The 16222-nt window shown below is 42.5% G+C and overlaps 1 protein-coding gene across 2 annotated transcripts in view; it reads right to left on the reverse strand.

The window, feature by feature from the left end:
* VPS37A (VPS37A subunit of ESCRT-I) overlaps window positions 1-16222 on the reverse strand; it is a 200806-nt gene that overhangs the window by 86387 nt on the left and 98197 nt on the right. The window lies entirely within an intron of this gene.

Genomic DNA, 16222 nt, shown 5'->3' on the forward strand with positions numbered 1-16222 from the left:
GACTCAGGACCTGCCCACGTTTTTCCCTTCAGAATGATACTACACCAGTACTCAAGAATTTCTATTCACCCAGAGCATTGTGAACCCCAATCTTTCTGCACATCCGAGAACATTTCTTAAGTCCCCAAAGGAGGTCTATGCTGCTTACCGTCTTCATAGAAAAGGAGAAAGGACAGGTGTCTCTCCTTCCTCACTCTAATGAGTTGTGCTCATACCGATGAGTGTTGGGAGTCAAACAACCCTGTAGGGGTAACACATCTGCACAAGGAGTTATATATAGCTAGGGATCCCCACCCTGGCCCTTAGAAACTGCAGACGCACACACAGTTATTGGTATTTTACAATAAAACGTTATTATACACTATTCCAACATAAATATTATGTATCAGAATGATGGTAATATCTCACAAGTCATAATATGGAACTTGGTGAATGTTAGAAATACTTCAAATATTTTACATAAAAATTCCTTACTTACTTTATTACATAACTCCGGTCTCTGCCTGTCTACGTATCTATCTAGCTATCTGTTCTCATGTTCACCCCACCGTAATCCTCAGTTCTCTTTATACCTTCTCCTCCAATGTTTCTCTACTGAGAGAAGGGAAATTCTCATAACATTGCTCAGGAACATTAGTAATGTCTCTGTTACACAAGCATACACAAGTAAAATGTTGACATTTCTATGTCCTTTCAAGCACGGGTTGTGCGAGGCCCGATGGCCTTGCAACGCTAAGAATTGCACGTAAACTTGAATCTTTCAAAGTGCAGACAATTTCAGTTCTCGGTTCTGCTATCGTTACTAACGTTACCTTGCAGCTTTGAAAATACTGTCCGAAAATAATATGGTGGCCTAAACACATTGTTAACACTACTATCCAAAATATTCGTTTTCTAGACCCTATGCCTGGCACACACACACTCTAAAGAGTTAGTGCTCTCATTCTGGCATACAATCAGCCGCCCTGGTTTGTATGTAACATTTATATATTACCATAAAACCCTGCCACACACAACAAAAGAGGCGTTCCGTTTACTCTCTTTAAACTACCTCCTCGAAGTTTTTGCATTTGATCCTCGGTATCTGTGTAAGTAATATCAAAATAACACCCCAGGAAAGTTTCTAGTGTAGTAACAGTGCACCAACGACACGACAGGGCTATATGCATGTTTGAGACTGCATTTCTGCAATGCAAAGATGGGAAAAAACAATAACTACAGTCAACAATAATATCGTTGTGCCTTCTTAAAATGATGCAATAGCAATTCATATGAGTGGCAGCAAGATGCAAGTTGTTACTATGTGGCACACTCAAGATACAAATGGGAGTCCAATATCTGGTTTTGTCAATATGTATTGTTGTATCAAGTATCAACAGGTTCGGAATGAGTTAGCTCTAATAATTACATTAACACTGAAAGGGGTGCTGTTTAGCTGGCCTGAAGAATGAGATAAGGCCTTCTTAATATTGAAAAACACCCATACTTGAAGATTTTTATTAATGAAACCATTGGAATTTGCAACATCTGTGGGCACAAACAAGATTTATTTAGAAACGCAATAAATGTCGCATTGTCTAATCATCGACCCAAAATCTGGGGAACGGCAAAAACATTTTTCTTGGGATTTGAAGATATTAGAAAAACATGTACTCTAACGTATCAGTTACATTTGTTTCCTGGCACTTGTTCTTCTCTAAGCTTCTCTAAATGTTCATGTATTCAGAATAATTTACGTTTGTGGCACCATAGTACCATTACTGTCCACAATATAACAGGGATTACCATCATTGTGCCAGGACCAGCATGTTGCCAGAAATGAGCTCCAATGTGTCAAAGGCACCATGTTTCCAGAGATTACCGCCACTGGGTCAGTGCAAGAAGTTAGTCAGAGGACTAGCACCATTGTGCCAGGACCAGCATTTTACCAGGAATTGTCAATATTGTGCCAGGTCTGACATGTTGCTAGAATTACTACCATTGTTCCACCATGCTGCCAGACACCAGCTGCAGTACACAAGTTCAGAGCGGCTGCCTTTACCACTGCAGAGAACACGCCAAAAAACCCTTAGCACCATCAGAATGTGAAACAGCTAATCTGTATGATAGCCTAAAACCGAACACTACAGGACAGGCTCCTGTTTTTCGCACGGACATCTCCAAAACCATACCAGAGTATGCATTATCACTGTACTACCCCATAAACTTGCCCGCCATAGGGTCAGGACACATTTGGAAGACCGTAAAAGGATGATGGGAACCCATTATTTTCTAAATGAGAAAGTCAAACAGAGCAGAGATAAAATGTTCTGCTTCTGCCTTGCACAGAGGCCTTTGGCTGCTGTGACACCGTCTTTATAAACAGCCCAACTGACCACTCTAGTGATACTGGTCAGTGCGCAGATTTGGTCACGGCAAATACTTCTCCACCTTGTCTCTACTTTCCTTCATACTTCCAGGATAGCTTAGCTGTGCCCCACCAGCATTCAGCTCTGTAGGTACTTGAGGGCAGCCATGACTCACACAGAGAAACGTGCTGCCCAGCAGGCTGCACTTGAGCTGCCAGCCTCCGGCACTTATGGCCTCTCCAACTCCCCAGTCACAGGTGTGCAGCACAAGCACATTACGTCACCTTCAACGGTGCCCTGAACTGTGCTGGAGCAGTCGGGAGGCAAGCAGGAAACCAAGCATTTGTTCCAGCAGCACGGAAAGCCAGGAGTGCCGGAGGTCACTTGTGGCTCACCAATGAGGTTGTGGATTGGGGGCGCAGGGGTGTCGTAAGAAGGGTAGGCGACATTTCCTAGCAGACAGGGACTGCCTACTCAAAGACCTTGCCGATCTCACCTCGACATTTTGAAGTGGAGCTCCTGCTGCAGGAGATCCATGGAGAAGACGAAGAGGAGCAACTCTGTAGGGGACATAGGAGTGGCTCTGTAGGGGGCAAAGGAGCACCTATGTGAGAGGCAGAAAAGGCCGGCTCTGCCACCGGTGGCGGAGTCCAGGGTGCGATATATCTTCCTTGCTTGTCCAAAGCTCACCAACTCTGTTGGAAACCCTCACTGCTAGTATTGCAAACAGTTCCCTCATGCTGTAGGGCTGAGTGTCTACTGCAGCAGCCTCTGGGGCCTCCCTCACTGTCATATTAGAAGCTGATGCTCAAGGTCCGCAGATCCCAAGGAATATTTAAAGGAAAACAAAAAACTTACTGCATCCAACCTCATGATGCACACAGCCTAAGGCCGTGTGCAGCTTGGGTTTGGGTGCATGCAAGAGGGTTGGCCACCGGTCCTGGAAATAAGCCAAAGGCCCTGTGCGGTGCTGGTTATATTTATGTGTGTGCATGCTAAAAAACTCATAGAAATTCACTGAACAAACCAAAGGTTACAGATACGTTATTGTTAGGTTTGGAGTTTCCTCACACAAAACTATAGAAATTCAGCAGTTACAGTTATGGTTAACACAAGTGACTACAACCGAAAAACAAATCTGAAGACTAGCCTTGGGGGTATGGGGTCTCTGGGACGAAATTGGCCAGGGGAAGGGGGGGCCACGCAAACCTGCGTCCAACCCCACTGCGCATGGCCGAAGACCATGCTTGGGTGTGGATGGGTTAACATATGGTAATGGAAATTACATTAAATAAACATACAAATTCACTGAAAAAAAAGGTTACAGGGACGTTATAGTTGGGAAATAGACTTTAAAAAAAAATAGCAATTCACTTAAAAAGCCAAAGGGTATAGGGACGGTATAGTCTGAGTTTACTCATACAAAACCTTAGCCATTCACTAGTTAAGAGTTATTTCAAGTAACTATAACTTGTGCACTAAGGTAACTAACTCATGCCCTCGCACTGCGAATTACCCCAGATATTACAGCACTCATGACATCTTTTATAACATCATTGATAATATCACTAACATTTGTAAATTATTTATAAAAAAAAACTGTGCATGGCAGTTCCCTTAGGGCACTAGTTATAGTTATTTGAAATAAATAACTATAACTGCTGAATTTCTATGGTTTTGTACAAGTAAATTCAGAACCTAACTATAACGTCCCTTGTAACTTTTGGTTTTTTAACTGAATATATATATATATATATATATATATATATATATATATATATATGGAAAATGTCACTTACCCAGTGTACATCTGTTCATGGCATGAGACGCTGCAGATTCACATGCTGTGCATATCCCGCCATCTAGTGTTGGGCTCGGAGTGTTACAAGTTGTTTTTCTTCGAAGAAGTCTTTTCGAGTCACGAGATCGAGGGACTCCTCCCCTTTCGGCTCCATTGCGCATGGGCGTCGACTCCATCTTAGATTGTTTTCTTTCTGCAGCCACACAGTTTCACAAATCCAATGGCACTCAACGTTATCCATTATTAAAAACAATTTCCTCATTATGGTAAACCTAGACAGTTTAATTCTAACCGGGTTTATTGTTAGATGTATTTTGCAGAAAACAGGCTTTTAATATTAAAGTACATAAAGAGAAACCATTTACTATGGTCCAATATTGGTATCAAGGGTTTCTGGTGACATAAACCATATGGCCGAAGACTAAGTGATTTATAAATATGTTCCAAACACTTGAAGAATGCACAAGTGTGTGCTATTCCCTTTTTTAAGGAAGAATATGTAGAATTTACAAACTATGCTCTCACTGTCTCACAGGCGTACAAGTCACACAACGCTTATGTTTTTTTAATTCGGTGAAAGACTATACCAAGCTAGAAAGGACTATTCTATACTGTCAGGCTTTCTGAAAGATAGAACAAAAATGATGGCTATGCCTATTTCAAACAAGCCGGAAGACAGGTGTGCTAAGATTTCAGTACATTTTTACTGACTGATAGAAAACAAAATTCAGGATTCCGTTTGGCAAGGCATTACCCACGCTGCGTAATAGTATAGTAAAATATGTAACATAGTTGGGCCTCTTGAATTATGAAGTATGTAGCAGGGCTTTTTCTCCAACACCGGTATGTTGTCAGGCCTACCTGCATGGCAAGAATGAATGCACTCTCTCTTTAGAGTGTGTGTGTGCAAGGTTTAGGGCCTAGAAAACCAACACTTTGAATGGTGGTAATAGATAAAAGTGTGCAAGATGGCATGTTATTTTAGAAGCAAGTTGTTAATAATCCTGTTAACAAAAATAACAAAAATGCAGCTATCCAGAAAGTTACATGTTTTGAGCAACATTACAAGGCCATCACATTCAGCAAAGAGGTAATGTGGAAGGAAACATGTTTTGATACATTTACTTGCCTCTCGAACATGTCTCCGATTGAGCCATAGTTCTTTCTGTAATGCAGATACCAAAGCCTGGCAATAACTTACCTTCCCCTCTCCAAGGAGAATTACTGGGAAGAAAGGTATAAAGACAGCTATGAATTTGGGAGGGGCAGACACGAAGCCTGGATGCAGGCCTGTCAGCTTTCTAAGGTATGCAGGTTTAGTACATAGCTTTGTATATAATAGTTAGTGATTGTGCTAATCATTAAGCCAACGCAATAACCACAGGACTGGTATAACAGATAGAAGTGTGTAAAGATATGTGAGTTTTGACCACTGACTCTATGTTGCACTTAGCCTAGCACTACACCGTCACATTAGTGACCACCAGTTTCATTTTGCCTATTGACTTTATTTTAGCATTAGACAATGCCACGTTAAAAGCTGCAAGTAGTTTTCCACATTATACAATGTGCACATGTAATATTTTCGTGTTATTTTCCCACCAAGGGCTTAGGGTGATAAGAATGTACTCAAAATGAAGGGGAAAGGACTTGTTTTGAATTGGCACCTTGAGATTGTGGCCAAGTCCCGACGTGTTATTTTCAAAGCAGGCCTAAAGCAATCAGCATTTTTGAATAAATAAACTTCTGCAGGGAGAGGGACGTCCTACACTTTTCCTCTCTTGTTCGTTCAAAGTATAAAAGGTCGAGACCAGATGGACCAGGGACAGAGAGTGTTTGCAGATCTGAGGCACATCCAGAATGCTGGAGTGTGCCATCCTTCCCATGAGGATAATTGATCTCTCTCTCCTCGATCGATTCTGGGAATTGGCGATCTGATGCTGAATAGGAGAGAGATGAAGCAGTGATGCCCTTTTCTCATGGTGATGCATATTTTTTAATTCATTATTTGCTTTGCATTATACTATAGATACATATATTTGCTGTGTATATTGCAGTGAAGAATCATTTGTACATTCTTTCATTTAATTGCTGTGACCATTTTTGAACGTATGCTTTCAGCATGCTAATCTCCTTTTAGGAACCTTGCGTAGTAAAATAATAAATGTTTTCTTTGGACTAAGAAGCTCATTCCAGAGATTTTTGTCAGTCGTTAGTGAAGCAAAACAAAGTGTTAGAAAGAGTGCAGGAGAATACTTACTAATAACAGGGGTGTGAAAAATAAAATGCATTTTGTTTTTATGTTCATGACTGTAAAGCACCCATGGCCTTTGCAGTATCAGTGTCTTTTTTCAGCTTCTCAAGGGTGGAGTCCACTTAAGGTGCTCCTTATCGAAGGGCATCTTAAGCACTGCTTGTTGCACATCAGGTTTAAAACCTGAGCAGCTAAGCCAGGCATGTCTCCTTACAATGATGCTAATGTTGATGCCACGTGCAGAGGTGAACACAGTATCGAGGGCACATCTAGTAGAGTTGTTACTGACTGTCTGTCCTGTGACAATATGTCGTCCCCTTTTGCGGTGCTCATCTGGGAGATATTGGAGGAGCTCCTCCATCTCATCCCAGTGAGCCCGATCATATCTTGCAAGTACGGCTTGTGAGTTGGTGATGAGTCCGTGATTAGCAGGGTGCGCAGCCATCCTTTTACCTGCAGTGTCTATCTTTTTTCTCTCCTTGTCTGGGGGAGGAGAGTCCTCCGTAGCTTGACTATTAGCTCGCTTATGTGTGGTAGTACACACAATGGAATCTGGGGACCTGGGATCTTATGTATGGTGTATCAGAAGGAGCAGGTTTGTATTTTTTTGTCAACTCTAGGGATGATAACCCTAAAGCAAACTGATTCCTTAAAGATTTTGTCGGCATGACGAAGCATGCCAGGGAGCACGGGGAGGAACTGAATATCCCTATGTGTGGACGTTAAGGTATCAAATAAAAAGTCTTGCCCAATAGAGCCCTGTGAAGGTCGACACTGTGAAAAGTGGGTGCTCGGGCTATCACCTGCTGGTAGGATGTAGCATCCTCTTACGGCGAGGGTCATGCGGGGTATAGATCCAGTCTGTGGAAAACATGAGATCAGGGTCATATGTATCCCAAGGACCTGGGTCCTGTTGTGTCCCATTTGAATTGCCCAGCGTGAATTGAGGGGAACCCTGAGGGGTGAAATCTCCTACAGTAGGAGAGGCAGGTGAATGTGGGGGGAAATGTGTGGAGGAGAAGCAGATGATGGAGGTGGTGGAGAAGATGAAAGGAGAGGAGGAAGAGGCTTGGTTATAGTGTTAGCCTTGTCCTTGGCCCCCTTTGGAGGAAGGGATGTGTCCAGGGCCTCCTGAAAAGCGAGTTTTCGCTTAAAGCTTACAGGGGGAGAAACAATGATGCGCCCTGTACCCTCCTCGATACAAGAGTCCGTGGTCTCCAAAATAGTTTCCACAGGGGAAGGTGCGGCCGAGGATTGTCCAGAATCTTTTGCCTCCGAAGGCTGGGAGCCCCTGGGTTTCGAGATCGAAGATTCCAGTCAGTGCACTTTTGTCGGTGCCAAGGCGAGGGTGGAAGCTGGCCTCAAAGCTGAAGCTGTCGGTGCCAAGATTCCGATTGAAATGGCCACGATATCTCGGACTGAAGAAGAGGAGGAGGTTGATGCCGAAGACAGTGTCTTGGCCTTGGCAGGTTTCTGCGCAGAGACGGAAGATGGGGCATCTGAGCCTGGTTTTCAGAGCCAGCCATGGCATGGCAGTTGTGGTCCGGCGACTTCGGTAACAGGCTTTTTGGAAGTCTTGACTGGGGCAAGAGGGGCCACTACACTCACAGGTTGCGCGGATGTCACCTTGTGACATCTGACTGGATATCATAGTAGGAGACCTGGATGGAACAAGCCTCCTCCTGTTTGGGTTCCTCCTAGGCGTGCTCCTCCCTGAAGATGTCCGGAGTGTCTTACGGGGTCTTATGTGCCACCTGCAGCCGACGAGCCCTCCGGTCCCGAAGTGTCTTCTTTGACTGGAAGGATCTGCAGGCGTTGCAAGTGGCTTTGATGATCAGGGGAGAGGCACAGGTTACACACCAGATGCTGGTCGGTGTGCGGGAATTGAGAGTACCACAATAGAGTGGCATGAGGACAGAATTGAACCGCCTTTCGTTCCATCAGCACGGCATGCTGGTCGGTGCCACGCGGTGAGGCAGGATCGAATGGGCGAAGATGCCCCGAAGGACGTTCGGTCAGTTCCTGGACCGCCGGATAGAGACGAGTGAGATAGTAGGAAAGTGCGTTCGAGGACAATATGTCAATTTTAGGAAAGACGGAAGAAAGGTTTTGAAACCGAAGCGAAGGGAGAATGGAGCAAAGAGACACACGTCTGAACCCAATGGTGGAGAGTAAACCATCAAATAAAGAGGTTGATGCCTATGCGCAGTATCAGCAAGAAGGAGGGGTCACTTGATCCCGTGACTCGAAAATGCTTCTTCGAAAAAAAACAATTTGCAACACTTCAAACCCAATACTAGAAGGCAGGCTCATGCAGAGCATGTGTGCCTACAGCCACACATGCCATAAAACCTAGCTTCTTTCTTAGCCATTATCCGCTGTTTCCATGTTAAATTAAATGCAGCAAATAATTCCAGAGTTAACGTGCTGCCAGGGCACGCAGCCACTTTTAAGAGCCTGTAACGTACAACTCAACTGCATAAGGGTCCGAGGCTGACTGTCTATAGTGTAAAAGTGACATGTCTTTTTGAATGATGTCAATTGCAGTTGACACAATGTTGTTTAAAGTGTAAATGCTGTTGGAAAATGTGTTCATACCATTATGACAAAAGCTAGAGCTTTCCGCAAGTTTTTCTGATCTATTTGCCTTAACCAGGCTGCAGCCTCGCTTTGGGAAAGCTTCCAAATTTCATTATATATATTGCATATAAAAATAATTTTGAGTGCGGTTTTTCAGTGACATTTAAAATATTCTACAATTATCAAATTTAGCAGATGAAATAATACTGGGCGCATTAATTTCTTGTATTTTTTGCCAAACCTGAATGGTGTCACTGAGGAATATAATTTGTAATGAAAGAAGGCATGCTCTAAATAAAGCTTCCCTACCCTGTATTTGCCAATCATTCGTTTCCCACACACTCTTTAAATCAATCGATTTCATACAATATTCCTAGCCTTCTACAGCCAACTGGGAAACAAAGGAACTTGAATGAATTAATTTAGTATTTGTCAGCAATGTTTTCCATGCTTTTGAAGGGGGCAATTTAAAATAATAGGGCTCAATTTTTTTACCATCATGTCCAGTAAAATATGAAAACTTGTCTATATATGTTAGTTCAACTCCATCAGTGGGGAGTTGCAAATGTTCTAATTGTGTATAATTGTGAACTACTGTATCAGCTTGGGGCAGAAAATTATGTCCGTAAGGGTGATAACAAAACATTCACCCATAATCCGCTGTTGTTATTTATATATATATATATCTTCAATATCAAATACACTAATATTCAAGCTCAGAAAGCATAGAATCAACTGTTTTTACACCCCAGGCATCAGAAACAACCCCTGGTAACAATATCATTCATTGATACTTTAAATACATATGGAATATGAATCATTCCCATTGAGCCAAAGATATCAAACTGTAATTTATCCCAAACAATCCCTTCAGGAATCTGAACAGCTGAAATATTCACAATGGACAAGTCTCTTCGGACCTTATGTGAGGAAACATAAGGTTGTAAAACATCATCCCCCAGTTTAGCAGCAGAGTGTTCAGGAAAATAATGACCGTGTATTAGTAAAAAAAAAAAAAAAAAAAAAAAAAAAAAAAACAATGACAAAACCAATCCAAAGAAGACAGGCTAACAAAGTCGGAAGCACCCACAGGTAGGACCATGTACGAGTAAGATTGTTACGTTTAAGCCAGTTGAACAGCTTATATGCTTTTGATACAGCTACTGTGGCTGATGCTGAAGAGTTCGAAGAAAAGTCATCTATGTCAGCAAAGTAAACAGAAGCAGTCTGTGCAAAAACCAGCAGTGGTGCAGGTCAAAGAGAAATGGTGGTTTGTAGTAAACAATTCCATCAGTTTATGTTGCATTTGAAGAATACAGGTCTAAATTTTGGATGTTTCTTATTGATGAAGTGGTGACAGGAATCAAGAAACGTTCAGCATTGTTGAGTGCTTGAAGAGGTACATCCGGTAGTGAGAGGGGAACGGGAACTACTCAGAAATCCTTGTGGGTTACTGTGCAACGTGGTGCAATTTGACACTGCCAATTGAAACAACGCAGTTTTCTTTAGAAGCAGGCAGCGGTGGTAGAATAACAGTTCTGGTAACGTGTATTCCCCAGGACTGGAACCGGTGCTCTAAATGATGGACCAAATTCCCTTAGAGAGATATCTTCACAAACCAGACCCCCTACTTTAGGAATCCAGCCTGTGGATTTTGGTAAATCCCTTATTCCCAAGGTGGCGGCATGTGCAGGTGAGTTTTCATCATAGAACTGTTGTAATTCCTGCAAAACAGTGACATTTATGTCAAAAGGTGTTTCTGCCGCCACCGCACCAGGGCCATCTAGGTCTGGGACATACATCAGCGTCCCAAACAGGACTTCAAAAAGGGTACGTCCTCCCAAAGACCTTCTGGGCAGACTGTTTTCTGCTCTCTGGACACCATACCAGTGATGAAACCAATTACGACCTGAACCTGGTATGCTTGCTGTTAAGGACTGCTTTAAGTCTTGTTTTTCCCCCTCCACAATCACATTTCCTTTGGGATGGTATGTAGGCAAGAAATGCAATTGAACACCCATCACTGTCATGAGGTCCCTAAATGCCCTAGAGGCAAAGGCAGGGCCCTGGTAGAATGCCACAACTGCATATGTGCCGATAAAGACTTGCAAATCTTTAATAGCAGATCGAGCACCAGGCGTTCGTTGTGGCCAAACCCATAGAAATCAGAAGCACGAATCAGGAGGAACTAAATAATATTTGTATTCACGGTCAGATTGTAAGGGACCACATTGGTCCAGGTACACACAATTTAGTCGTTTGTCGGAAACTAAGAGAGGTGTCTGCATTGGTCATTTGATGACTGACCTTTTAATTTGTTGGCAAAGGTCACAACTAAGGACATACTGCTTAGTCTGTTTGTATAGACAAGGCCACCAATAATGTTTTTGGAATATGGAGATGGTAGCTGCAACACCAGCATGGGCAGAAGCAACCCCTTCATGTGCTGCTTTGATTAAATCTAATCTTTGGTCTTGGTTGGGGATCAGGCAATCAGCCACCCCTGTTATTGTTTAAAAAGGTAGAAATATTTTGCAGGATATGCTTTTGGTAAGGTCTTGCTGTCAGCCAAAGCTTTCACAGCAGACAATGTTTCTGCGTCCAGCCCTGTCTGGGAATAAGTATTCACAACACATGCGGTAGCCACTGGAGACTTGTCAGCTTCGTCAGCCAAAGTGTTTCCTATAACGTGCATTCCAACAGACTGGTGACCCAATGTATGTACTACAAGAGCCCATAGCAGTTTCTGTTTGAGATCAGCAACCTTCCCTCACAACAATTTGTGTTTGATGGTGTTTCCCTTGGAATATCTGAATCCATTAAGGCTCTAGTAGTGTGAGTATTTGTTATATGATTGGACACAGTAATATGACTCACACACAATTAATGTAGAAAGTTCTGGTTCTGTGTGCTCCAATGCCAGGATTAAGGCTTTAAGTTCAGCAAGTTGTTCTGTGCAGTCCGCTAGAGTCTGCATGTACGTTTGTTGAGGGTGGAATTCACAATCCCTCATTACTCCACAAACAGCTGCGCAAGCCGCAGAGTATTGGTGTTTGGTACCTACAGCTGGCTGAGCTGAACCATCAGTGTAAATGATGATTCGGTGTGGGTCAAGAGGCAAAATAATGGTTGTCATCAGATAGTCTAGTTCATATTGTAAACATTTTGGGTCTGAAGTGACACATTAAAAACAATCAACTTCAGTGGCAGTCAGGGAAGTTGCCCATTCAATCCAACGTGGATGTTATGCTTTAGCGTTAGGAACAATTGCTTTGGTGACAGCCTCAAGGGCTGCTATCGGGGTAACAACAATAATGCGTATTTCCTGGGCCAGTGGTCATTCCTTTATGACTGCCATCTGAACTGCAGTCAGTATTTTTTCAGCAGACGCAAAATACTATTCTACATTGGGGTATAAGTGTGATGTATATGCAATGGGTACAGTGTCAGCTTCATTGAATGCAACATAGGTAAGCCCAATGGCACCTTGAATGACCTAGATTACCAAATTTGTTTTGTTGTCACGTGTGTAAATGTTTTGCTTCAAGCATGTCAGTTTGTAATGCCCTAAGCCTGTGGTTCCCAACCTTTTGAATTCTGTGGACCCCCACTTTATCATTACTAGAACCTGGGGACCCCCACTAAATCATTATTGGAATCCAGGGACCCCCCCCACTGAGTCATTATTGAAAGCTGGGGACCTATTCTGTTAATATTATTTAATTTTCTAAGCAGTCATGGACGCCCTGAGGAGGCTTTGCGGATCCCCAGGGTGTCCCCGGACCACAGGTTGGGAACCACTGCCCTAAACAATCATGTGTATTGTGGTGTCCAATGTTTGCTTGAGAAATCTGGACGAATTAAGTCATAAAGTGGTTTTAAGCGTTCTACATATTCTGGAACGTAGTTTCTGCCAAAATTAAAGAAACAAAGTAATGACTGTAATTTCTTAGGAGTATTTGGCGGTTGTAACCGTACATTTATCTAAAAAGTGCAGTGTCAGGCTTTTTCCCTCGCTTGAAAGTTTGTGCCCTAAAAATAGGGCACTAAAAAAAAAAGCAATTTTTGTTTTCTTGAAATTAAACTTGTAGCCCAATTTGGCAAATCCTACAACAATGCGATCTACCTGGGCTAAGTGTATTCTGAGATTGCGATCTGTCAGACAGATGTCATCGGCATAGGACAAAGCCTCAGGATTAATATCAAGTAATACTGATGTCACAAGGGCAGCGAACTGTCCTGGGCTGTTCTTCTGCCCTAGAGGGAGTCTACAAAATTTCCTTTGAGACCCTAGCGCTGTGAAGGCACTTCAATCCCGGCATTCAGGTGCTAGATTTTGACAGAAAAAAAAACTGCCAATACCCAACTTTGTTTTGTATTTTCTTGTGCACTATGTTGTTTATTAGTGCTGTACTATGTGAATTTTGCATGGCATATGTGCGTGAATGGCTGTTTAAGTGTCTGTAATCTAAGACTATTCTATAGGAATGGTCTGGTTTCACTACGGGAAACAAAGGACTGGTCATTGGAGAGATGCAGGGTTTGATTACTCCCTGGTACTCTAGTTGTGAGAGAATTTCTCTCACTGGGGCTTTAGCCTCGTATTTAATGGGGTATTGTGGTTGTATTGGTAGAGTGGATCTTATTGGTATAACATGGTAAGGGGAAGGGCAAGTGAGGTATCTCAAGCGAGTGGGGGAATGCTGGGTAGAAGAAACTGTGTGGCTCCCAGCAGATTCCAGCACTTTCCATCACAGAAATGTGAAGAAAATATGTTTATTTAGTCATAGTTCAAAGTTTGCAGCGAATTCTGGATTTCAAAACCTGGTGACAGCCACACACATCACCCCACACTGCATTTCCCTAGGTGTCTAGTTTTCAAAAATGTACAAGGTTCCCCTATGTGGGACCTGAGCTAGGACCCAAAGTCCACAGCTACCCTCCTTGTAAAAAACGGTCAGTTTTGAGTAGAAAAATGTGATGTATCCATGGTGCGTTTTGGGCCGTGTCCTCTGCTCCACGTACTAGATCTACCCAAACAAGTGATGTACCATTTATCAGACGACTTGGAGGAATGCTAGGTATAAGATGTGTTGTAGCTCAGCGCAGATTCGAGAACTTGCCATCACAGAATTGTGAGGAAAATGTGTTTTTGCAAGAGATTAAAGAAAAAAGACTTGTGAGAGACACACACGTCACCCCACCATGGATTCCCCTAGGTGTCTAATTTTAAAAAATGCACATGTTTCCTAGGCTTCCCTAGGTGCTGGCTGAGCTAGGGCCCAAAATCCACAGCTATGTACATTGGAAAGAAGGGTCAGTTTTGAGTGGAAAAATGCAATGCGTCCATGTTGTGTTTTATCCCGGTTCCAGTTGTGAGCACTAGGTCTACCCACTCAAGTGAGGAGCCACTTTTATTGGAAGATATGTGAGAGCACAGAATAGTAGAACATCTGTTGTTACCAATTGCATTTCGCTGCATTTGTGCCTTCAAGTTGTAGCGTGTAAGAAAGAAGACACTTGAAAAATACTCTCTAAATTGCATGCTAGTATAGGTACCAAGAACTTCAGAGATGTACAAATAACTACTGCTCTTGAACTCCACATCCTATGCCTATTTCAGAACATAGGATACCCTGATGCCCATTTTTCACTTTACATATTTTAGCATATGAACTAGTCTATGCTTAATACACAATCAAAGACCACAGTAGGGTGAAGCTCAGTTGTTGGCTTTGGGTACCTTGGGTTCTTAGAGAATCTATAAACTCTCCCCACAACGAGAAGAGTCTAGCAGATATAATGGTACATTGCCTCTGTAAATTGCCCATTGTGACAAAAAGTCACAGATGAAAATGTTGTCACAAATGGCCATTTTTTTTTTCCTACTCATTTTCAAAATTTATTTATTTCAACTGTTAGTTTTATTGGGAAAGCCTTGAAGAACCTACACGTATGACCCCTTGATGAATTTGGAACTTTGTCTACTTTTCAGAAACTTACAGCTTTCCTGGATCACCCACTGGTGCCATATTAGTTTCCACCACAAACTGGAAGTAGGTTGACAGCATAGAAAATATGAAAAATTGGCTATTTCTTTGAAAAATGCAGAAACCGTGGTAAAACAAATGTGTTTTTTATTCAGCTTTGCATGTCCTGAAAGTTGGGAAGATGCTGACTTAAGCACAGCAAACTGATCACTGATGCCATTTTTAGGAGGGAAAAAACAACACTTTTATCCAGAGCACCTTTTCCTATTTTTCCCAAAAAACACAAAATGTGGCTATATTTTGCATATTTCCTCAGTCCCCTCCATGGCAATCCACAAACCCTGGGTACTTAAAAAATTCCCAGGATGTTGGAAAAAAGGGATGCAAATTTGGTGTTGATTCCCTATGTGTAAAAAAAGGTATACAGCCCTAAGCGGAAACTACTTCAAATAGCTAAAAAAAAATGAGCTCAGCATCAGGGGTGGAGGGGCATGGGGAAGGGATATGGGGCAGATGTTGAAGGCCTAGCAGTTAAGGGGTTAACATAGGAGGTAAAACTAATACTTGACAATAAATCAAAATAACACCATATAGAATAAAAACAGTAGAACACAACATATACAAAGTAAATACTCAACATAAGTCAAAGTTTCTGCAAACATAACTCAAAATTTGTGCGAACACCAAAAATTCAGGCAAAAAAATAGCCATGTTAATGGTAATAAAGATACATCTATCCCCATCAACATTTTTCCTACCCCTTTCTTGAGCTGCTTAATCTTCATCTGTCATCAATTGAAGGTATGCTATGCTATGCTGATAATCATTATGGGCCACAGCACCGTAGAACGAAGGAGAATAAGGGAAACTCATTTCCAATTAAACTGGGAGGTATATTACAGGCAAAAACAGAAACAGGTGGTTCCAATCCTGTGTGCCTCCCTCCTTGAAACAACCCAAGCCACACCACTGCAACTCATTTAGAATGTCGACAAGGAACAAACATCCTGCATTAACACTGGAGGTGGGTGAAATAGCGTTCCGCTGGCAGAATTGGTAGAGTTTTGCAGACTCCATGCAACGCTTGTAATGCAGATGTCCGGTGAGTGGCGACATTTTTTCTCCCAGGCGGCTACAAAGTGGTAAGCTGGTGAGCAAGATTTGGCATCCCTAGCACGATTTTCAGTCACTAGGAGCATATATAGGGAGATTTTTCCAACACTGGCTGTCGCAACCGTTCACAGACAGA

The sequence above is a fragment of the Pleurodeles waltl genome, chromosome 1_2, assembly GCF_031143425.1.
Source record: "Pleurodeles waltl isolate 20211129_DDA chromosome 1_2, aPleWal1.hap1.20221129, whole genome shotgun sequence".
NCBI classification, from domain to species: domain Eukaryota; kingdom Metazoa; phylum Chordata; class Amphibia; order Caudata; family Salamandridae; genus Pleurodeles; species Pleurodeles waltl.